The sequence below is a fragment of the Mus musculus genome, chromosome 2 (assembly GCF_000001635.26).
Source record: "Mus musculus strain C57BL/6J chromosome 2, GRCm38.p6 C57BL/6J".
NCBI lineage: Eukaryota > Metazoa > Chordata > Mammalia > Rodentia > Muridae > Mus > Mus musculus.
Genome location: NC_000068.7, coordinates 128,307,883 through 128,333,078, shown reverse-complemented (window position 1 = coordinate 128,333,078; position 25,196 = coordinate 128,307,883). Strand labels below are relative to the sequence as shown.

The window sequence follows — 25,196 nt, the reverse complement described above, 5'->3', positions numbered from 1 at the left end:
GGGGTAAAGTCTTCCTAAATCCTGTCGAACCTGGCAGCCTCTTCAAGACACAGTAACATGAAAATGTAATGTGCCTGTGGCTCTGCCGGGACCTCCAGGGTTGATATAACCTCAAACGTGCCTCTGGACCCTCGAGGTGGTAGGCAATGGGCTCCAAGAGCAGCGAGCAGTATGGAGAGGCCCTGAGGCTGAGTCTAAACCAGGCGAGGTAGGCCCTTAGGCCACCTGACAGGACAGGGTCCCTTAGAGAGGTGTGAGCTTGCTAAGCAGGAAGGAGAGTGGCTGCTTTAGGGGGTTAGAGCAGCTTCCTGGGGGCAGAAGGGAGCTCATTTGTCTTAATGAGGAGGAAAGAACAAAACCAAAGCATTCATTAGCACTTTCAGCAAGATGAAAGAAACACACTTGCTGGCTTGCTCCCTTGCTCATCTACAAGAGTCAGTGGCTACAGAGAAAGAATCTGGTAGAGAATTCTGCTACCTGATGGAGGGTGGCTCCTGGGCTCCTCTTTAGTTGTTTTAGGGGCACCTTGTTTGCAAGGTGTTCAGCCCCATGGGACCTGCTTAGTAGCCAGTGAGAGCAATTCAGACTTGTTTTTTTATTTTTTTTTTTAAATCTTAATTGTGTCCCACCTTTCCCTATGTCTCAAGTTCTTTTACCTAGTTGTTCTCTTCACTGGCAATTTTAGCTTGTCCGAGCCCACCCCTTCCCTCTTGTTGCCTCCCCCCGCCCCGCCCCCCCCCCCCCGCCCCACTAGAACATTGATAGGTCTTGATTTCTGCAAGCAATTCTGAAGTTTCCAGAACCATGATACCACTTAGTTCCAGAACACACTTGGCTCAAGTTTGTATAGGATAGCTCTTCTTTCTTTCCAAAAAATATTTGTGAGTGCATGCATGTGCACATACATGCTACATGTATACCTGTGTGTGCTTACCCTTACATCTAAAAGGGCCAGAATTCAGCATCAGATTCCTTCTATTGCCACACCTGGCTCTTTGTGTAGGGATTAGAGATCTGAACTCAGGTTCTCAAGCTTTAGTAGCAAGGATTTTATCTACTGAGCCATTTCCCCCACCCTGAAGTAGCGCTTCGGAGCACAAGTTAGAAATTGCTAAAATACAGGCTGTAGCTGGCAGTAAAGGAGTTCGGAAGAAGTACTTGAAACCACTCAGCCTGTAAGCAGGTGTCGCTGATTGCTCTGTGTGTGTGTGTGTGTGTGTGTGTGTGTTTTATTGTGATCTCCAGACTGGGATCCTGCTGGGATGGGCAGAAAACTCCCCCTCGGTCCATCTTCTCTTGACTGTTTTCAGATCCCCTTCACCATTCACACCGATGTCCCCATTCTCTCGGCTTTTGGAGTCTTTCATAGCCATCCCTTACTATTTCCAAATATTGCCGGGATCAGTGCATAATGGGTGCATTATGGGTGCTTTACTCCAAGTGATTGGCAGCTTGGTGACCTTTCTTTTTAGCCACAAATGAAAGGGGACTTACAGGACATGTGCACGCCTGACTAATACACACGCTCTTCGTGAAAAACAGGATAAATTACAGAGAATGGCAGCATAATGATTACAGAAAGGTATATGAGGCAGAACCCATTAGTGAGCTGCGTTTTGTTCAAAACTGAGAGAGAGGCAGGCAGAATAACACGCCTTTGTGCTGGAACCCACTGAGCCATAGCAATGAGTAATAACGCAGCCGGGGAGCTGTGCGCACTGCCTCCACCTCTTGTGCCGATTTTCATAAGTTAATAACTCAAGCGTGGAAATTGTTTCAGACTGAACACTGGAGGTAGAAACTGGGCAAGTGGTGTGGGAAACAACTTGTTGTTGTTGTTATTGTTACTTAATTTAGCTTGGTTGTTTTTAAGTGAAGAGCGGCAACCAACGTCACTATGGGTTTTCTCTGGTGATGCGTTCCTGTTGAACCTGAGATAGTTTGGATTCTGTTACACCGGGTTCACTTCTAGTGATGACAGCAGCGAGCGGCCTCTCTTCTTACAGGTGTTCCTTTCTGTTTGGTGCAGGTGGGATTCTTGCGGGGGCAGGGATCGAGTCAAACCTTGGAAATGACGTCATTCTGAACTCATCTGCCTTTATCCAGAAGACTACCAAAGCAAACCAGAGGACCAGAGAACAGCAGCTGCTCTGGACAAAGAGGGGAGGACACCCACACCCACATACCAAGTTCTGGTTGACTTCTACAGCAGAAGAAGCAGGAGACACAAGAAGGTAGCCACTCCTATTCGTGGGGAGGGACCAGGTTTCATATGGGCCTTTTCTTTGGTTGGAACAGGAGATGTTCACGATGGAAGAAAACAGAATAATTCAGTAAACACCTCGACCCACATCCCCCAAATAAATGATCACTTTTACATGTTACGTCCCCATACCAACTTTGAAAACTAAAAACTTAATGAAACACAGCTCACAAACATGAAATTATCTTTAAGTTCATAACCAAGCAAAGTGAGAGGCTAGATAGAAAGGGACCCCCCACCTCTCTCATCCTTCAGGAACAGGATCCACAGAAGGGAATTCCCAGGCAAGTCAGTACCAATTTTTGTCCCACAGTACAGATGAGTCCCAACATGGGGCGTGGGAATGAGAGCCTGCTTCTCTTATTCTGGACCCCAAGTAGAGGAGACAGAGCTGAGGATGAACCCCAAGGCAGCCTTTGCCCAGCCCCAGGGAGAGGGTGCTAACACCTGCAGGTCTGAAGGGAAAGCCAGCCAGGCAGGGAGGCAGGGCACAGAAACAAATAATACATTCTTTAGGGAGTGCAATCTAATGCACGCCCCAGCCAAGTTTCATTGAAAAGGATAACAAAAATCTCTTCACCAATTTGCCACCTTGCAAGGACAATTTAATAATGTTTATTTTGTTATTAGAAAATTGTTCCATTTGTGAATCTTTAGTAACACTCCTCCCCAGGTGAGTCCTTTTCCTCTCTCTCTCTCTCTCTCTCTCTCTCTCTCTCTCTCTCTCTCTCTCTCTCTCTCAAACTGGCCTTTTCTAGGTAGCTGAACTAGGTGTCTTTAGCCCATTGTGGAGTTTAACCAGATCAGGTAGACCCATGTGCTGGCTGAGGTCACCATCAGCCTGTATCCTGGTCCATTAGCTAGAATCCCAGCCAGCCAAGGCTGAAAATACTCGGATGCAATGGAGCCCCCGGCTTACACCTGGCTTCTAGGTTGATGCCTCTGTTTGTGAACTGATACCTCGCTTAAAAGTAATAAGAGGTCATCATCCTGAGTGAGGTAACCCAATCACAAAAGAACTCACATGATATGTACTCACTGATAAGTGGATATTAGCCCAGAAACTTAGAATACCCAAGATACAAGATACAATCTGCAAACACATGAAACTCAAGAAGAACGAAGACCAAAATGTGGACACTTTGCCCCTTCTTAGAATTGGGAATAAAACACCCATGGAAGGAGTTACAGAGACAAAGTTTGGGGCTGAGACGAAAGGATGGACCATCTAGAGACTGCCATACCCGGGGATCCATTCCATAATCAGCCTCCAAACACTGACACCATTGCATACACTAGCAAGATTTTGCTGAAAGGACCCAGATATAGCTGTCTCTTGTGAGGCTATGCCGAGGCCTAGCAAACACAGAAATGGATGCTCACAGTCAGCTATTGGATGGATCACAGGGCCCCAAACTGAGGAGCTAGAGAAAGTACCCAAGGAGCTAAAGGGGTCTGCAACCCTATAGGTGGAACAACAATATGAACTAACCAGTACTCCCCAGAGCTCGTGTCTCTAGCTGCATATGTATCAGAAGATAGCCTAGTCGGCCATCATTGGAAAGAGAGGCCCATTGGTCTTGCAAACTTTATATGCCTCAGTACAGGGGAACACCAGGGCCAAAAAGTGGAAGTGGGTGGGTAGGGGAGTGGGGGGGAGGGTATGAGGGACTTTTGGGATAGCATTGGAAATGTAAATGAAGAAAATACCTAATTAAAAAATATTACAAAAAATGGTCATATAATATTTAAAAAAGTAATAATAAAGGAAGGCTCACGCAGGCCTAGGTGTTCAGGGTCTCCTTAGAGAACAAGGATGGTAAAGAAACACAGTACTTCCTTGAGATTCTCATGCCCTCCAGACTCTCCCGCCCACCTGGAGAATGGTTGCACAGCCTTGTTGCCTCTAAAGACACAAACCTCAGGGTTTCTGGCACTAGCATTGTATTCTCACCAACACAGCATCCTTCTTGATCTTACTGAACCCTTTCCCCTGCCTATAGTCAGAGATCCGGCTCTCTGAGAACTCTCTGGAGTTGCCCTTTCCAGCTCTCCTTCAGTTAGGCATTGCCTTACCTGTCCTAGCACAGTAAAGGGAAGGAAGGCGGAGCACCAAGCACTGAGCACTGAGCACTTAATGGTCTGGTAGATGAATTCTAAATTCCTGGGAGAGGGGAGCTTGCTCTTGCTGGAGGCGACTGGTTGTAGATAGCTGACTTCACAAAGGCACCAGGGAGAGAGAACTGGGGATTAGGAACAGTGGGGGATGGTAGGCAGAATTAAGACAGATTCCTTAGTGAGAAATTGAAAAGATTTTGTTAGGTCTGGAGAAAAAGCCCCTCTGTTCTGGGTCCTGGCTGGAACTTATGTCAGATGCTGGAATTCACTCCCCCTCAGTCTTATGGGTGCACTATGGCATCTTGCTGTGACTACATATTGTCACTATATAGTCAGTCTTTATCTTCACTCACATCTGCTCTAAGTATTTCTCTTTAATTTTTTTTTTTAATCACATTCAGGGTATGTATGTGTGTGTGTATGTGTGCACATTCATTTTGCTTATGGCACTTTCAGACCTTAGATTTTCATTTTCTCCTTCCTATTTTTGACTTTTGTTTCATGAGTACAAGAGTACCACCACTGCACTTTGAAACATTCTTATGATAGATGCCTTAAAATGAAAATGTTTGTCAGATGGGCTGGGAGTGGTAGTGCATACCTTTAATCCAAGCACTCGGTAGGCAGAGGTAGGCAGATTTCCAAGATGGAGGCCAGCCTCGTTTACAGAGTGAGTTTAAAGACAGCCAGGTCTATGCAGAGAAACCGCATCCAAAAAAAAAAAAAAAAAAAAAAAAATTTGTCAGATAACATTGCATCTCCGTATTGGAATTTACTGATCTTTTTTCATTTGGTTTAAAAGATTTCTGGACTTTAGCAAGAGTATTTTCCATTGAAATCTTGTTATCTGGAGGAATGTATTTAATTATTGTCTTCTATTTTAACTGGGTTTCTTACAGAGCTCACACAGGGGAGGTTGGATAGAGAGGTACAGCTCACTATTGCCAGGTAGAAGTAGAAGGCCAAGTTCTCCACCAGCTTCTATTGACATCTGAAGAGAAAGGCTCCTTCTTGCTGGTGGGGGTAGAAGCCCAGGCTCCCTGACATCAGGGAAGCCCTTTCCCTTTGGACATGGATGCAAAGTCTCAGCTCTCAGTCTTCTTGAACACCAATCTGGTGAGGGGTGGGTGAGCAGAGAAGTCCCCTGGTGACAGTGGGAAGCTAGGCGTCATGTCCCTGCCCTATGTCTATCCGCCTCCCACCCATGCATCCCTTCCCGTCTCCCCTCCATTTAGGTTGGGCTTACATTTTCTGTAGTGGATCCTGGAGTAGACCACTACTGCCTTAGACTGTTTTCTAGGCCACACCCCTTTCTAGGTTCTTAGAGAGAGTAGGTTTAGACCGTCAGTCTCTTTCTTCAGTTCCACACCTGTGATATGTGAGACAACCATAGGCCGTGCTGTTCCTCTGGTTCCCAGGTTGCTAGTCAGCCCATCTTCTCGGCTCCTTACAGCGCCTTTTGTATTTTCCCTATGTAATAATATGCACACTTCTTAGTGATGCTCAGCAGCCGGAAGGGAAAGGGATATTTTCAACTTCCTGAAAGTGGAAGTTCTCATCTTTCTTATGAGTACTTGTCAAAAAAGTTCTTCCCACTTGATCTCTGTTTCACCTCCTAAGGCAAATCTTGTTTTTCTTAAAATAAAAATTAAAAGAAAAGAAAAGAAAGAAAGAAAGAAAATTCTAGATTAGCTTTACCTGCTCTAGAATGTCATGTGATCAATGCAAGTAACAACTGTGCACTCATCTTCTGGACTCTTCTCTCAGTGTGCTGTGTTTGAGCATCTGATAATATTTTATAATTCATGCCCTCCTAATGGTCACAGGAAGTCAGGGCAAGAATTCAAACAGGAATTTGAAGCAGAAACACTGAAGAATGTTATTTGTTGGCTCATTCATGCTTCATTAGTTCTCTTACACAGCCCAGGAGTATGAGCCCAGGGGATTGTGCTGCCCACAGTAGGCTGGGATCTTTTACATCAATTACAAGACAATCTCCACGAATGTGCTCTTAGGCCAATCTGATCTAGGCAAGCCCTCAATTAAAACTCCCTTCTCAGATGACTCTAGGCCGGGTCAAGTTGGCAATTTTATTATATTAATTTTATAATAGGTTGGAGTTGGCCCAGTGATTAAAAGCACTTGTTGCTCTTGCAGAATACTCAGGGTTCAATTCCCAGCACCCACATGGTTGCTCACAACTGTCTGTGATTACAGATCCAGGAGATCTGATTCCCTCTTCTGACTTCTGCAGGCACTAGGCTGGCATGTGGTGCATATACATACAGGTGCATACACATAAAACAACTAAATCTAAAGAGAAATGAAAAGAAATTAGACCTAACTAGAACACACATTGAGCTTGCATATTCCTTCCTTCCTTCCTTCCTTCCTTCCTTCCTTCCTTCCTTCCTTCCTTCCTTCCTTCCTTCCTTCCATCTGAACAAACAAACAAGCACTCCAGCCTCTATTTAGTGAACCTGTAATCTGAATTAGGAACCATTTAGGATAATTATCAGTAGGGAGGGGGTCTGGGGACCTCTCCTGCAGCAGCCAATAAGTGGTGACGCAGAATAATATAAACAAGGAATGGACGTGTGACATTAGTTAGCAACACCTGTCACAAAGGTTAAGTAAAACTGGGTGGATGGATAGGGAGTGTCCAGTGGCCTTTGGGGAGACATGGCATCATTTCAGTACTAGAGGTCAGAGGAAGCTTCTGGGAATGCTGAATAGAAGACAACCCTATTAGGAGAAGGACTAGGAGGCATCTTAGGGAATGCTGGGTTTGAAGAAGACAGGAGACTTTCCCCCCCCTTTTTGTAAGCCTGTATCTTTAAATGTGTTCATTTCTTGGAATACAATGTATCTTAGGGGTAGTTTACACATCACCCATGAACCATGGGGCAGACCCAAGGCCTAAGGAAGGAGTCTCCAACCAAGGCTGTGTGGTGAGTCTCACTGCCTGCTTTCAGAAACCTGCCACCACATCCTGCGCTGCCCCCCCCCACCACCTTTCCACCACACCCCTTCTTCAGGGGCATCCCCACAAGGAGTGGCAGTAGAGTTAGAAAGACAAGCACATGTGGTTGCTAGGGCTTCAGGTCACGGGAGTGGTGAGCCGTTCAGTGCTCTCTGCTTCTAGATGAGGCACTGGTGATCCAGAGAGGCTGAGCAGGTGGCTCAAAGTGGGTGAGAGGTGAGCCCTGAATGGTAAGGTGGATGCGTGAGGTTCCAGTCCCCTTAGCTTTTACCCTTCCTTCCAGCTTTAGGATTCATTGTTCTCTTCAGTTTTGAAGTGAGGGGAAGAATGTCCTCTGGGGAATCAGAGCTTGAAGAAAGTTCTAGAATCAATCTTAGACAGCCCAATGTCAGTTCTGGGATGTTTAGCTGGGAAGGATCCAGGCTGTGGACCTCCCCATGGAAGGCGTAGGGGATCAGGGTGGGAGGAGGGCGGTGGTCATGGCAGCTGCTTGGATTCTGGAACTGGGAAAACCTGGGCTCAAATCCAGGCTCCACTGACTGCGAGGGTTTGGGCATATTGTTGGAGGCCTCTATACCTCCATTTCCACACTTACAAAACGGTGACTAACATCTCCCTGGAGATTTGATTGAGTTTCCCAAGACAAAGCATTCAAAGTGCTTAGATGCTAGCAGGCCCAGGGCAACTGCCTAATAGGTACTGGCTGCTGTTTTCATTCACCATTGTTCTGGAAAGCAAGACAAGCATTGACTACACAGGGAGGTGGCCAGGAGCCGCCCAGGCTGCTCCTTCCTTGCTCAGCCCACGACCTGCAGGAGAATATTGGTGTAGGGGACCCAACTTCCTGTATCAGTGGGACTGTGTGACCCGAGGGGTGCCTTCCAACCTGCAGGGTCAGTTTGCTTCTTTGCTTCCATAGCTGCCTCAGGCAGCAGTGGCGGAGGGAGAAGCAGCTGGGGTTGGCGCTCAGCCACTCCAGCTGTCGTCTGTGGTAACGTGTTTATCTGCTCCAGAGGGATAGAGATGGCTGAGCGAGGAAGCATGCGGGAGGCTGTACCTCACGGTGACTTGCCAGCTTGGGTGAGTTCACCGTGGACAGCAGGCAAGGGTCACCTCACCATGGGTTGTGGTACCCTCTCCATGCTCTGCACCAATGAGAGGCAGTTTGAAAACTTATTATAAACAGATTACATTTCATATCCTAATGTGGCTGCTGGCTACCTGCCCGTGAATTTTAGCCTCCAGGAAAGAAACAGTTCCGTGAGCAGAGTATTCTACACTTTGACTCTGCTTCTTAAGGCTTCTCCCAGGTCCCTTTAACAACCCCCCCCCCCCTCCTCTGGGCTTAACCAGAAATGCTGGAAGGTGCTTTCTACCCAGTCAAAGCCAATGAGTTGTACCCTGCACTAACACACACACACACACACACACACACACACACACACACACACACACACACAGAGAGAGAGAGAGAGCCAGGAATCCAGTACAAACCAAATGCCCACAGCAGCCCAGGAACAATGGAAAGCTGTCTCCATGTCCACTAAGGGATCTAGCACACACTCCGCTGATGGTACCTCTGCTCCAGTCAGCAGCTCAGATGGCCACTCTGTACACCCAGATGTTTGGTCTGGCACAGCAGGCAGCTGTCTTCTCCTGGCTTTTCTTTATCTTAAAGTTGGAGGACTGGATCCACAACAGGATTCTAGGTAGACCAGGAGCAGTGTGAGTAGCCATGGGAATGTTCTCATTTGCTTGGGGTTCAAGAGTATACATACATGTTAACTCTTAACACATTAACACTCAGACATGTTTATATATGCATTTGTAAATATGAAAACATACACACTCAGGCACACACAAAGTCCCCAGTAGCACCACATACTCACAGTCCCATGGGAACTATCTGAGGCCACTTAGCATTTATTTGTAGCTCATCTTTTTTTCTTTCTTTCTTTTACCCCCTCCTTAAACATGGGTGTTGCTTATTTATTTATTTAATATTTATTTAATGTACATTGGTGTTTTGCTTGCGTGTATGTCTCTAAATGTTGTGTCCCCAGGAACTAGAGTTACAGACAGTTGCCAGCTGCCATCTGAATGCTAGAAATTAAACCCAGGTTCTCTGGAAGAGCAGCCAGTGTTCTTAACCACTGAGCCATCTCTTCAGCCCCTCACCACTACCACCACCCTTTTTTTTTTCTTTCTGAGGCAGAATCTCACTATGTAGCCCTGGCTCTACTGGAACTCACTTTGTAGAACTACTTGATCAAATTCATAGAGATCCTTCTGTCTGTCTCTCTGCCTCCTCTGCCTCTGCCTCTGCCTCCTGCCTCTGCCTCCTGCCTCTGCCTCTGCCTCTGCCTCTGCCTCTGCCTCTGCCTCTGCCTCTGCCTCTGCCTCTGCCTCTGCCTCTGCCTCTGCCTCTGCCTCTGCCTCTGCCTCTGCCTCTGCCATCTGCTGTTGGGAGCCGCGCCCACATTCGCCGTTACAAGATGGCGCTGACAGCTGTGTTCTAAGTGGTAAACAAATAATCTGCGCATATGCCGAGGGTGGTTCTCCACTCCATGTGCTCTGCCTTCCCCGTGACGTCAACTCGGCCGATGGGCTGCAGCCAATCAGGGAGTGACACGTCCTAGGCGAAATATAACTCTCCTAAAAAAGGGACGGGGTTTCGTTTTCTCTCTCTCTTGCTTCTTGCACTCTGGCTCCTGAAGATGTAAGCAATAAAGCTTTGCCGCAGAAGATTCTGGTTTGTTGCGTCTTTCCTGGCCGGTCGTGAGAACGCGTCTAATAACAATCTGCCTCTTCAATGCTGAGATTAAAGCATGAATGTCAATTTAGTAGTTCATCTTTAAAAAGTCTGAATGACTGTTTAGAATTAATGGTTGAATGCTTGGTCCCTATTTGGTGAAACTATTTGGGAAGGATTAAGATGTGTGGCCTTGATGGAAATGAGCTTTGTGGCTTCAAAAGATTCACCATTTCCAGAACACTCTCTGCCTCCTGCTTGCAGATCACGATGTGAGCTCTCAGTTGTCGCTGCTCTGCCTTTGCTCCAGTACCTCAGACTCCAGCACTCTCGAGCTGTAAGCCCAGATAAAAGCCTTCTTCTACAAGCCACCTTGGTCATGGTGTTTTGTCACAGCAACAGAAAAAGTAACTAAGATGCTGCATTTGTGTGTCTCTGTCACTGGCTGGTGTGGCTCTGCAGCCGTGGTTCTCGACCTTCGTAATGCTGTGACTCTTTAATACAGTTCCTCATGTTGTGGTGACCCCCCCAACCCTAAATTTATTTTCGTTGCTACTTCATAACTGTAATCTTGCTACTGTTGTGAATTGTAATGTAAATATCTTATATATGACCCCCAATAGGGTCATGACCCACAGGATGAGAACCACCGGTGTAGAGGGTTAACTGCTGGAGTGTCCATGTCCCTGGAACTCTCTCGTTACAGTGAATGGTACAGAGACACACTAATAGTTACAGAGATGGAGAAACTTTATTAAAGTGCAGACACGGGAGGCCTGGAGCTGGGCCATGTCTCGCCTGTGACCCAGCTCCAAGACAGGAGAAAGCAGGGACTGAGGTGAAGTCCCTGCTGATCTTGAATGGGCCCTTAATGCAGTGGCCTCGTTTCCCATCTAAGGAAGCATGCTTTTTAAAATGAGCTGTCCTGGCTGAATGAAGCTCAGGTGGACTGTAGAGGCTGTTGTCTTTCCCCACAGCCTTTTGTGTGTTCATCTCTGGAATTTCCCCTCTGCTGGTACCCTGCCTTCTCAGGCCCTTGCAGAACAGGGTCAGCACTCGGCTTAGAGAGCTGACCACTACTTGCCTCCTGCAAGGGTCCAGAGGGAAGACAGACAAGGGAGAAGCAAACTGTGACCAGCTAGTACTAGAAAGCCAGGAAAGGCAGAGCTTGAGCCCAGGGGCAAGGGAATTCACTGTTGACACCCACAGGCAGCTGGCCAGACCCCTGACAGCCTCACTGCCACCTCCTTCACAGGATGACAGCTGGAAGCTTGATCAGCCAACCCTTCCATAAAACCCCCGAGTGGCTCTGATCTCCATTCTAGGAGTTTGCTGGAGGAACCAAAGAGGGCATGCCAAGGCCATCCCGCTTGGGTCTTGGCACAGAGCAGTCACCAAAGGCCAAAGGCAGATTCAGAGGCCAGCAGTTGAATGTGTTGATGCTGTAACAGAGCACAAAGCCACAATGGCTGACAAGAAGCTGTCAGGGCCACCGCAGGTCTGTCCTCTCTCGAGGGCCTAGCCTCTGCGAGTGCTGTTTTTAGAGTGGGGCAAGACAGACAAATGGTGGGATTTTTATTTTTAACCTGGACTGAGCAGTAGGATGAGGAGACCCTGAGCTGTGAACGGGGTCCCTGCCATGAACACACTCACCATCAGTTAACACCTCCAAAGCTTGAGGCTGGCCAGCAGCTGGCATATGTTGGCTAGTTCCAGTTTTAACGCCATACTCTCCTCTGCTTCCCACTAAGAGGAAGCAGAGTGGCTAGAAGATTGCTGTTGTGGACTTAGCTCATACAGAGCTGAGGGCTCTCCCAGACAGCAGAGAAGGGACTTCTCCATTGACCCTACTCCTCGGACTCACCCAGCAGTGTGACCCGTCAGAAGTCCAAGTGGATAGAGTATGCTTGAATGTTCAGTGATTTGCCTATAGAATCTGCCCGCCCCTGAAGAAAAAAGATGTGGGTTTTATGTTTTACATTTGAAATGTATTTTAACAGATGGCCTGTACACATTGTACAAAGAAAAGATCCAAGCCAGTGTGCAGAAAAGGGACCCTCCTGCCTCTGTCTGTCATTTTGAAATATATTTATATGCATTATGTGTCAGTGTGATGTAGGAGGTGGTGTTTGGATGCCACGACATGTATGTGGAAGTAAAGGAAGATTTTGTGAAGTCATTTCTCTCCTCCACCTTTAAGTGGGTTCCAGGGGCTCAAACTCATGTCACCAGGCTTTTGTGGCAAGTGCCTTTATCTAGTGAGCCACCCCACTGGCTCTGCCTCTTGAACATTTGTTTTTCTTCTACTGCGATCATATTCCCCAGGATCCGATGGAGCTTTTTTTTTTTTTTTGACACACGCAAGGTAGGACACTTTAGTTTGTGACATGAAGGACAGTGTGCTGTGCCGCTGTTTATTTAACCAATTTCAGAATGTCAGACATTCAGGGCTGTGTTTAGTCTTCAGTGAATGCAAGCGGTGCTGCCTAAAGAGCTTGATGGGTACACAAGGCTTACACCTGCCTGAGCATACCCTGCCATCGGTTTTCCGAAGCTGAGCTCTCAGGTAGGGGATTAGCCTCAGTAGTTTAGATAGATACTGTCAAATCATGCTCCACCATAATTGTTTCATCTTACAAGCAGGAGGCAGGCAGAAGGATGCAGTGTCTAGACACTTTGGATATGACACATAGGAAAATTTGGCAGTCCTGAAGGTGGATAGTGATGTCTTGGTTTAGGTCTCAGTTGCATTTTTCTTTTCCGTTCTGTAGTGTTGAGTATTCCTTCCAATGCATATGATACTGTACTTCAGTCTCCACACCTCGGGAACCAGGGTGGCCACATGATCTAAGGTGCCCCGTCTCGTTAGCTCAGGTCTTTGCCTGTGTGTGTGGTGGATGCTTTTATGTTGTCATTGTTGAATTTTTTTTCAGTTGATTTATTACAGTCTTTAAGCTAGGGATTCTGTGAGTTGTCTGAGATACTGATTTTAAGTAACTTGAAGGTGGATTTGCATATGTGATTCTGATTGGTTTGGCCCTGGGGACCGTGATGATTGCCCCACAGTGTCAGCTTGAGTGGATTTCAGTGTGACTCTGAAGGTGTATCCAGAGAAGTTTAGCTGAAGAGGGAAGACTCACCCTGACTGTAGGTGGTACCATCGATGGACCGGGATTCCAGACTGAATACAAAGAGGGAAAGGAGAAAGGGTAGTGGGCTGGCAGGGTTACAGGCTTACACCATCACGCTTGGCTTATGTAGTCCAAGGGATTGAATCCAAAGCACAATGAAGGTTAGTCCTGAACCCTATCAACTGGCCACCTTCCTGGCCCTAGCCTTGCACTTACACAAAGAGAAAAATGTCCAGTTGTAAATTGCTTTCTTTCTGGTAGTTGTCTATAATGATGGGCTTACAGGTGAACATCTTCTTTTGGGGGAGGCAGGGAAGCAAAGACAGAGACAGGAAAAAATGGCTCTAGGGCTGGAGAGGTGGCTCAGCTGTTAAAAGCACTTGCTGCTCTTGCCGAGGGCTCACATGCCATCCTCAGCACCCACATCACAGTGGCTCACAACTGTTTGTACTTCTAGCTCCAGTGTATCTGATGCCCAAGGGTGTTCACATTCATATGCGTGTACATGTACATAACATGCAGACACACAGAGAAGTAAAATAAATCTTTAAAAGAAATGGAACTGATATCAAACAAAGGCAGGGCAGAGTATGTCCTGAGAGTCACAGTGGGTCTCTTATGCTGCTGGAAGCTCTGTGCTTCCTGAAGTAGTGACAGGAAATGATTACGTCAGCCTGGACCAGATGTGGCTCTTCAGAGGCTATGGCACCTGTCCACACATACTGCATGGGTGTCAGGTTCCAGGGAGGCCTGATTCAGCCTTCTGAAACAGCACACACATCTCCTGCCTCTCCCCGACAAGACCACGAGGAAGAAAATAAGAAAATTCGTGTGCCCACATGACTTGGGTCCTTGGGGGAGACTCAAGGCTTCCAGTGGGCATCAACAGGCAACTGGGGAGATGAAGGCAGGAGGAGTTTATTTTTGGCTTCATAGAAAGTTTTGGGCCAACCTCAGTTTAAAACCCTGTCTTAAAAATAAAAATAAAATAAAATAAAATAAAAATGTAAAAGATGTATTTCATTTTACAAATGTAATGTGATCAATTGCTTGTAAACACACACACACAGAACACACAAACACACAACACACATACATACATACACACACACACACACACACACACCATCTCACTAAATTAAAATAATCTCAGCCAACCCTCTTGACAGCCCTGGGAGCAGGAATTATGATTTTCTTCAGTGAATAAGCAAGGAAACCAAGTGCAGAACTTGATGCCACAGCTAGTTCAGGAACATGAGGGTCAGGCCCGGCGTGTGTAACAGTGTAGGCCCATCTGCACTGTGTTCCTTGTCCCTGAACACTAGTACTTACTGTCTTCTCACCCACAGCTACAACTTGGCTGTGGTTTAGCCCCTAAAGGGTCATGTGCTAGTTGAGTGGAGAGGCGCTAAGGGGGAGGGACCTTTAAGGGGTGGAGCCTAGTAGGAGGCAGTTAGGATGTGACTGGGTCAATTCTTGTAGGGACAGATTGCTAGATGAGACCGTGATGCCTTCTTTGAGTCCTTTGCTGTATGCACCACCTTTGACACAGTGTGCCATTTGACATGATGTCCTTGCCAGAGCCAATGCCTTGAATGGTCAGAACTGTAACCTGAATAAAACTCTTTTCTTTAGAAAGTGCCCTATCTCCAATATTCTACTGTGATAACACAGAAAGAGACTGTGGAAGTCACTCTGAGGGAGGCACGTTGTCTTACTATTTTTATTTCATGGGTTTGGCTGTTTATGGGTTTGAATATTTTTCTATATTTTATAAATCATTTGTCTTGATTTTCCTGCTGTCTTTTCCCATTTTTCAATATCTTTCTCTATGTGTGTATGTGTCTCTGTCTGTGCATGTGTGTCTGTCTGTCTGTCATACATGCTGTCTAGTTTTCTTCTTACCTTTACTGTGGTCTTTTCCAGCTTCTGAGACATTTTAGATAATCTTGAAGTGCCCCTCCTGCCTGTCTCTTGGGTGCTCACATTGCAGACATGAACCTTTCTGCCCAGCTGGTTCCCATTATTTTTATACTCAAGAGGTTTGCATCCCTCCCACATAAAGACAAATATTCATTCCTATCTTTAAGGTAGGAAGTGGGTTTGTAGTCTCTTGTTCTGTCTAGAAGTTATCGGTATGTTTTTTTTTTCTTCAAAAGTCTCCTCAGAAGAACATTGACCAGCACGCCTGCATCCTTTCTGTTCTGACACACTTGTTACCTGGATGACTTCTTTCTCATCACCCACGTGCCAAGAGTGCCATGTCTCATCTGGACCAGAGACTCTGAGGATCACACCAACAGAGACACAAATGACACTTAAAGAAAGCCACATCAGCTTTTACAACTTACCCCCCAATACCGAATGTCATCAACTCAATTTAAATCATTGGATGGTTCTGTTCTCAGGGCCAGAGAGTTTCACTAAACTTCGTCGAACCCTTCGGTATAACTGTCAACTGTGCAGAGTGTGCTTGGTGTCTGGATTCTCAGCCTTCAGTGTAATCATGTTTACATCCCCAGGTGTCAGAAAATTCCCCCTGACCCTTAACCCCCAACCCTTAGCATGTTGGTGTCTTAGCTTTTACAATGTCATTGCTGGACTTGACTGCTTTTCACAAAGGTAGCTGCCCAACTAGCCATGCCCCAACCAGTACATTCTTCTTGGTTGCATTCTTAAATTCTCAGACTTTTTCTTAACAAATGTGACAACTGAATGTTTATTGGTGTTGGTTTGGACTTCATTTAATCCTGTTAAAACCAGTTTGTGTCAGTCACAATCTGGTGGTTCATTGATTGTCCTTCTCTGAATCCGCTCACCATCACATTTGACACCTAGGCTTTCATTTTTTCCCCCTGAGTCAGGGTTTTTCTGTGTAGCCCTGGGTGTCCCAGAACCTGCTCTGTAGACCAGGTGAACTCAGAGATTCACCTGCCTCTGCCTTCCAAGTGCTAGAATTCAAGGTGTGCACCACTACCCTGAGCTTTCTACATTTTTATGTCTTTGAATATCAAGTTTGCAGTGAGAAAACTGAGGCTCAGGGTGGTGGAGTCACGTGACCAAAGTCTCAAGACTCCAGAGGGGAGCTGAGCTGAGTGGTGATAAGGGCCTGTGCTTCTGAAACCAGGGCACATGGCCAGAGCAGAGTAGCAGTCGACAGTGACAAGGACACTAGTGTCACACCCAACAGTCCACTATGAAGTCACATACCTGACTCATGACACCCTAGCAATACCACCAGCCAATCCACTTCCTAACATCTAAGGATCTCCAAGGACTCCAGCAAATGGTGGTTTGGGGAGACCAAGGTCCCTAGCACAGATCTAAGAGTCTCCATTGTGGAACTTCAAAGTGTTCAGGGTTCTATCCGGGCATCCGTTTGACTGGGAATCCTTTTTTACACTGCTCCATATTTGTCCATTTCAAAAATGAGAATATACTTTGTTCACTGCCTTGATGAAATTGATTTCAGTTTAATCAGTTGCACCCTGTTTAATAGACCTGTTATAAAAGATGTGCATTTGTGTCTATCAAACCCACGTGGTCCCCTGTATTCTTTCTGAAATGTTGTCAATCCTCGTGGCTAATAAGTCTACAATAGTCCAAGAATTCCTGTCAGGCATTCACTTTTTATAAAACTCACTCAATTTTGCAATTTTGACAGTTTTTCCAGGAGTGGACTTCCCCACAATTAGTCACTTAGTCTAATTAGTCTAAGAGCAGCTCTGAAGGCGTTCAGATGTTCTGGGCTGATCACCTATTGTCATTCAGGACCTGAATAGCACCTTGCTCATCTCCCATCACCTACTGTTTCTCGCTCATGTGTATGGGGGCTGGGGGGTGTATGGTGTGTGTGTATATGTGCTTGTGCATTGTGCATGCAAATCTGTATGCCTGTGCACTCCTGTGCAAAGAGAGGAGAAGGGCCTTCAGTGTCCTTTTCTATCAAGCTCCACTTAATTCCCTTGAGACAGGTCTCACAGAGACCCTGAAACTCACCATTTTCCAGCAGGCCCCAGAGCTCCTCCCAACCCCCTCGGCCTTCTCTTCCAGGTTAAAACAAGGTCCAAGAAACACTGGGACCTTGCCCTTAGTTCCCTGACCTACACTGAGTGTGACAATGGGATTTCCCTCTAGGAGCTGTTGTGAGGACCATCGGCTACCACACCATTGTAATTAATATTGATATCATTTGTACATGATATTGAAAAGCTTTGAGGTCACAGTGTGATGATGACCTGATTAAACAGGTTTGAACATACTGGGGGTTCAAACCCAGCTATTCACGCCTATGTAACATGTCTCTACCACCAGACCCCACCCTGCTTTTTCTTTTCTTTTCTTTTCCTCTTCTTCTTCTTCTTTTTTTTTTTTTTTGGATACAGGATTCATAGTTGTCCTGCCAAAAAGAATCTCTGACTCCAAGGATGTTTTCTCAAGGGATTCCCGCCCGCACTGCCAGTTACCATCAGCAGGACTCCTGACTGCCTGACTCCACTCCATTTCTCATGGAAGCCAGAAGGTAGTGCAGGCTGTCCCCACCCCCAGGGTGACAAAGCTGTGATGAGGAGCCACCCCAGAAGAGGGAACTGGCACCTCAGCCTGAGAACTGGCCCTATGGCTAACCGAGTAGAGGAAGCTTAATTCTTTCTTTTTTAATTTTGCATTTTATTTTAAATTTTTATTATTAAAATACAACAAACATATCAATAATATTGAGTATTTTGAGAATCAAATAATATATAAAAAATTTGTTCAACTTTTATATTCATATCCTTTCATACCCTAAAAGCATCATTAATGAATATTTAATACTGTCCATAACTGAGGATTCTGTATCTAATGTTGAATACTAAATTGTTTCAAAACATACAAAATATTTCTTGGGAATTAGGCATAGTAAAAGAGCATAAAATATTAAAAATGAATCATTAAGAAATACATTCAAAAGTCCTTATATGATACCACCTGACATAGTGAGAGAGTATTTAAAACTCATTCTATATCTGTGTACATGGTCTAACAATCCGCTTATTTAAGCAAGATTATCAGTGTTTCTAGGAGAGAAATTATTTTATCAGTAAGCATATTTTAAAAATTTCAAAATAGCAAAAACTTTGAAGTTAAACATTAAGAAAATGCTAATTTTAAGCATGAGAAAAATTATTAATACTATTTCCATGGTGTTTGTAGACCATGACCGTAATATTCTCAACTGTTAATATTCAACAGACAGAATAGTTATTTTAAGATATATTTCATTGTTTTCTCTCCCTTTTCATTTCTGATTTTATTAATTTGGATTCTGAACTCTGTGCCCTCTGGTTAGTCTGGCTAATGGTTTATCTTGTTGATTTTCTCAAAGAACCAACTCCTGGTTTTGTTGATTCTTTGCCTAGTTCTTTTTGTTTCTCTTTGGTTGATTTCAGCCCTGAGTTTGATTAGGAAACTTAATTCTTAGAGAGGCGCCTTCCCCACTACGCCTGTTGCTACTAGAGAGGCAACTCTTCCCTTTCCACAGAGCCCCTGACAGACCTGAGGAGAGTGGGTGCCAGTGAGTCCTGAGTCTCCTGCACAGTCCCTGCCTTCCCTTTATCTGCAGCCTGGGCATTCTTGACTCTTGTCTGACATCTCCCACCCCCTTCACAGTCTAAGAGTTGGTAATTAATTAGCCTTGACCTTAACCTTTGACACCACCCAGCCATCCAGATGGGTTATCCACACCTGGTAACTGACCTGGGGTCACCCCTCCACTCTGCCCAGCTGCCGCCCTACTGGGCTGAATTTTATGTTTGCTTGTCTTTCTCTGAATCAGATTTTTTTCTGGTCACTTACTATAGCTGACAGCTCCATGCTGGCATCACTCTTCAGTCTGAAACCTACAGCTTTTTTTCCTCCCTTACTCTGATATACTTTCTTCATTTGCTTTTCCCATTGGGCCCAAGAATGGAGATCAGGGTGTGCTGTCTTTGAATCAAGGTGGAAATGTGTCTACAGAGTCCCCTCCCTGCCCCGGGTATCCTGAGCTACTGAGCTAAGCAATGTGGTAAAGGATTCTGTCCTGGGCTGACCCAGGCTCTACAGCTAGCAATACAGATTCCCCTTGACCCCAGGGTTTCCTCCAGGGAGCCCAGCATCCTCCCTATGAGCTGCTCCTCCTGCTCACATTCTTTAGCTGATGCTTTTGTGCTGGGTTCTATCCTTGTGGTTTTCTGCATTTATTGGGGGCTTTCTGCATTCCTCGCTCTGAGGTTGCCATTTGAACAGCTCTCTGGTCACCCTGGCTAGAATTCGGCAGCTCTTCTCCCATGTTGGCTGGTACACCCTGCTTCCTGCCAGGACCCTGCTGCTCTCGGGGTGGATCTGGGCTAAGCTCCAGAAGACACAATTCCCAGCTCTGACTCCATCCACATGCCCAGATGTTCCTCTGCTCATTTCTCCTCTCTTCTCTTCCAAAGCCAGGGAGCATCTTGAGTGAGAGAAGGCACAAGCGGGTCCACAGCACTCATTCGGTCCATTTCCTCTCAAAAACTTTGTAGCAAACACAAGGGTGGGCGTGGAGAGCAGATTCCTCCCAACTTGGAGGGGCCTCACAAGCCAGCGCTGCAGGCCTTCACTCCCATATCATCTCTGACCATTTGGTAGTGACTGACCTGGCTACGACATCTGTGCTTAAGAAGAGTGTGCAATGAGGGATTCTCAGTGCCTTTGGAGCTCAATATTTTACTGGTCTATAAGCAACCTGCTACTTACGTTCCAAGCTGAGAACCTAGCCGCCACACATACAGCAGTGTGTTCGAAGCCACAGTTGAGCAGGGCAGATCTGAGGATGAAATCCAGGTTGTCCAGCCTTTCCTACTGGTGTCTTTAAAGCTGAAAGCTGGTCTCTTAGGAGGTCAGATGACTGCCTGCCTCCCAGTCTGTGTCTATTGCTAGCTACCCGGAGTGCAGGAAAGGGGGAGAGGTGGGCTGGATAGGGCAGACAGGGTATGAAGGCAGAACACAAATAGAAGCTGCAGGAGGAGCCAGCACACTGGGTGTGAACCTTGGAGACACAGCAGAGCCAGAGATCAGAGCCCCTGGGAATGCCAGTTGGGGTGGGGGTGGGGGGTGTGGTGAGGTGGGGTGGGGGGCTGCCGAAACTGCTGCTGGGGGTGGGGGTGGGGGGTGGAAGGATATTTCACGGGGCCAGAGAAAAGGAGTCCATTGGCCTTAGTAAAGGGACAACATCTTGTTTTATTAAAAGCCTGTTGCTGGCTGGATAAGCCGTCTGCCTGCTGAGTGGGCAGGGGCCCAATATTACTGTGGCTAATTCGGAGCCAGTGTTGGAGAGCTGACATCAAACCAGGAAACGCTCGCGCGCGCGGCTCTCTCCCTCTCCGGCTCTCCCTCTCCCTCCCTCCGCCTCCTCTTCTCTCATTCTTGAGCTTGAATCTACTGTGCATGATATGTGTGCATGTGTGTCCGTGTGTCTCTCTGTGTGTGACATTATGTACACTTGCTGGGAGTTCACCCCATGGCTCCCTCCTCCTCTTCCTGTCCTCTACTCCCTCTGCCAAGCACCCCAGCCCCACCTTTGCCCCTGGCCTCCTCAGTCTCCGCCCCCAGAAGACTTGAACAGAGAAGACCCAGACTATGGCCTGGGGTTATTTACTGAGACGCCTGGGGAGGAAAGTTTCGAAATGACCAAACCCACCCCTTTCCAGATCTCCATTTGTAGGTTAAAAGAAAAAGTAAAGGAAGTCATTTCAAAAGAAACCAGGAGGAAAGCGGCTCTCTTCGGCAGCATGTGTGATTATTATTAATATTAGACTTGTTTAAGGCAAGGGAAAAATGTAAAATGGCTTTTTTCCTGTTTTTATCGTAGTTTTTTGTTGTTGTTGGTTTTGTTTTTTGTTTTTTTGTTTTTTTGTTTTTTTTTTTCCTTTTTTCTTCTACTGTCTTGGGAGTCAGAAGGGCAAACAGTAATTTCAGAGTAAGATGGAAGCCATCATCTCCTTAGTTCATGTGATGTCTTTCTGGGAATTGGGAGAGTGAATGAGTTTCATGTAAACGCCTATAATCACTTTTCCTGCTAAGGTTTTAGAGGACTCTGAGTCTCCCAATTTGCTGTAACTTAAAGTCACCCAAATTGCTTCCACTTTTACCAAAAAAAAAAAAAAAAAAAAAAAAATTAATTATTTATCCAGATTTTAAGCTGTAAAAAAAAAATAAATGAAAAAGTTTTTTTCACTGGTTGGTTGTCTGAGGTGACTTATTTAATTCTTTGATAAGGTTAAAGCAAATTGCCCCTATATAAAATAGAATATGATAATTTATTGGCATCTCTGTAACCCTGCTTTCAAACAATAAACTTTGAATGAAGAGCCAGAAAGGTATAAATGTCTTTAAATTAATAATTTTAATGTATCATTCACAGAGATAAGGGGATTCCAAGACAAGAGAAACATAAAGTGTACCTGACAATATCTTACTACATGTTGCAAGCAAGAAGGCATATTGTGTGTATTATGTATGTATGTGCATGTGTATGCGTTTTTGTTTATGTATGTACATGTGTGTATATGTGCATGTGTGTGTATGCATAGTTGGTATAATTTCACTATGCTGAGGTTATCATACAAAATTCATGCACTGATTCCTAACCACAGTCCTAAGCCTGTCTCCCTAAGGCTACTCACCCATTTGACATATCTTAGAAGGTCGTTTTCTGTCTTTGACAGAAGTCTCCGATTTGACGGTCAGGATCCCGGAGAAGACTCTCCAGCCACAGGGCTGATCATGGTGGCTTCTCTCCAGATGGGTGAAGTAGAGCATTGCTTTTGGACTCTGCTTATATACTGGCCAGTGGGAGCCATGGGATTCTAGGCTTATGCCTGGTTAGCTTGAGTAAATGATGGGACTGAGTTCTGGTGAACAGGTATAGCCTTGGGTGTAGTGGGATGCTGACTAAGCTATTTTCACATGTCTAAACAGTATTTTTTTTTAAACTATGCTTCTTATACTTCATATTTGAATATTCCGTTTTTTAAGAGGGACGGGGAGATAGCTCTGTGGTTAATAATGCCTGTTGCCAAGACCAATGGCCTGGAATTGGTGTGTGTGTGTGTGTGTGTGTGTGTGTGTGCACTTTTATATTATTTATCACATATAAATCATCATATTGATATAAACCTAAATCAGGTAAACACACAGCTTTTTCTATACGTATCAATACTTTATAAATTAACTTCATGGAAGTCTTTAAAATTATAGGGACAAGTAAACATGGCACAGAAAAGAGAACAGTGTGGCACATTAAATCCAGCCTACCTTTTCTAAACTTTGTCTGTGAGGTTAAAAAATGTTCAACAAATCTGATTTTTCCCTGTCCTCTAGTTACCAAAGAGAAAGATAATGAGAAGATTACTGTGGTAAGGGAACGCACAAGAGGCAGAATCCACCCCCACCCCAGCGGGGCATGGGGGCTCTATCAGCTGGCAGGGTGTGTTTTTCTAGAATGTCTTTGCTGGTTGATTTAAACCACTAACTCCAAGTTTTTAATATAGCACTTTCCGTGAGTCACTGGGCAGAAAGCCCATCCCAAGGCAGGCAAGAGTCCAAGACAGAAACAAGCAGGATCCAGCTACAAGCTGGATAGCACAGCTAAACATTCATAATTAAGAAAGCTCCAGTCACTCTGAGATTGCCTCCTTCTTGATAAAAGAAGGAAAACGTTATTGAAAACCAGGGTGAGGGAAGGGAACCTCCGAGAAAATGCTGACCAGCAGCAATGCTAACAATCAACTTGGTGTCCAGGGGAGGAGTGGCAAGCTGCTTAGCTCTTCAAAGGGAACTCAGCATCCTGCGGACTCAGTGCAGGGCAGGTGCACACAAGTGCAGGAGGCCGACCGGTCCCTTCTGAGAAAGCAGAAGGTGGGGGTGGGATCACAGGAGGCCCCGGTGAACAAATTTTTTCTGCGTGGAAAATCACTCAGGGAGCAAAACATGTCCAAGCCTTAAGAACAAGCTGTGCTGACTTCCGGATCTGGACCAAAGCAATGCAGATGCTTTCTCCTTCCCTTATAAACTACAAAGAACTGTTCTGGAAGTCGGTCAACAGACAGCGATAAGAGCTTGAAAGCCGAGAGGAAAAGAGGATGTGCTGGCAAGAAACATCAGGAGTTGAGAAACAGCGCTATGGTGGATGTGTTCTCTGGCATTCCTTCTTCTTTCCCATTCAACCTGGCCTGGCTCAAGAGAGGTCTGCAGTGGGAATCACTAAAAGACTCAGATAAGAGCACCCTCAGAGACATCCTTTTCTCTCTGGCTAAAGTCCATGCAAGGAGAGCCCAAATAAAGACCCAGTCATATAGGCTTCTGTCCCTTTCTTAGAATCCAAGGTCCCTCTAGTCTGATCTGCCAGCAGCAGCAGCAGCAGCAGCAATGCCACCACCACATCTGGTTACAGCTGGGACATCAGCAGGTGATCTGTCACCCACAGCAAGGAACAGTGAAGTCCTGAATCTTCCTGACTGCATTCTGGCATTATAAAGCTAGGCCTCACAGCCATTTTCCACACTTCCCACTCCATATTTTCCAACAGCAGCAACATCACTAAGGAAGTAATAAATATATTCTAAGAAAAGTATAATGAAATCAAACAGAACTTTTGAGAAACATCAAGAAACATACAGAAAGGCCAGAGAAAACAGAACACTAGACACAGAAAGAACAAATCCATAAGGAAATGTCAGACTTAGCCCAGGTCAATAATTATCATGAAGGCAAACAGTTTAAACATACCTATTTAAAATGCAGAGATTGGTAGAGTGGTTTTAAAAAGATGACCCACCTATATGCTACTTCCAAGAGACTCATGTCAAATTCACAGATGTAAGTAACTCACAGCAAAAGAATGGCGGGCTGCATTAAATAAAAGCATCCTACAGGAAAGTTACTGTGGGCAAAGAGGGATGTTTTAAACAATGCAGAACTAATCCATCAAGAAGTGATAACTGTCTTGTGAAGAAAACACCAAAGGTTCACAGGTGTGAAGCAAAAAGTCGAGTGAAAGAAGAAACACACACTCGCCAACTATGGTTAGAGCATGGTCTCCATCCATTGGAACTAGAGACAAAGTCAACAAGAGCATAGGACCCAGCATCAGCCACGGACAGGTATCTACTCCTACCCTAGCACATTCTGTCTAACATCCGCAGAATACAGAGCCTCAAAAGACCCATGCAATATTCAGCAAGGTAGAGAGCATCTTAGGTCATAAAACAGAGTTCGGATTTCCCAGCACATGGTGACCCACCTGCAACCCCAGGGCACAGGAGGAAGAGACTAGGGCAAGCTGGCTAGCTAGCCTGGCTAATCTGATGAATTTGGTTCAGTAAGAGATGCTCTCCCAGTAGGTAGAGAAGAGGACTAGCAGAAAACATTCCTGATGTCAACCTCTGACCTCCACGGGTATCCATGAATAAGTGTACACACACACACACACACACACACACACAAGCACACACACACACACACACACGCACGCACTCACACACATGCAAGCACACACACACACGAGCACGCACTCACACACATGTGCGTGTGTACAGAATATGGAATCAAACTAGAATTAAACCAGGATGTCAAGAGAGAAATCTCCACATACTTCAGAACTAAACAACAAAAGTCCAGGAGTCTCAGGAAAAGTTTCAGGTACACAGAACTAAATGAGACACACGGCAACCATTAACATTTGTGAGGTGGGACTAAGTAAGGCAAAGCCGAGAGGGAAGTGTGTGGGACTAAACAGATGCCTTAGAAAAGAGAAAGGGTCTGCATCCCAAGAGAAGTGTCTGCTTCTAGAATATAGAAAGAGCTGAGCAGAATACAGTGAGCAGAAGCGGGACCAGCACAATGGTATCTAACTATCATGCAATGGGCTACGGTTTGGATCTCGGCTGTCCT

At 45.6% G+C, this 25,196-nt stretch overlaps 1 long non-coding RNA gene across 2 annotated transcripts in view; it reads left to right on the top strand.

Annotated features, from left to right (window-relative positions):
• Window positions 1-25,196, top strand: part of Morrbid (myeloid RNA regulator of BCL2L11 induced cell death) — a 130,689-nt gene that overhangs the window by 96,273 nt on the left and 9,220 nt on the right. Inside the window, exons 2-3 of one of the 2 annotated variants that reach the window (NR_028590.1) lie at window positions 2,030-2,234; window positions 15,407-16,779. This is a non-coding gene — a long non-coding RNA (myeloid RNA regulator of BCL2L11 induced cell death). Of the gene's footprint in view, window positions 1-2,029; window positions 2,235-15,406; window positions 16,780-25,196 lie in introns of those variants that run through there. The other variant, NR_028589.1, reaches the window with a different exon arrangement.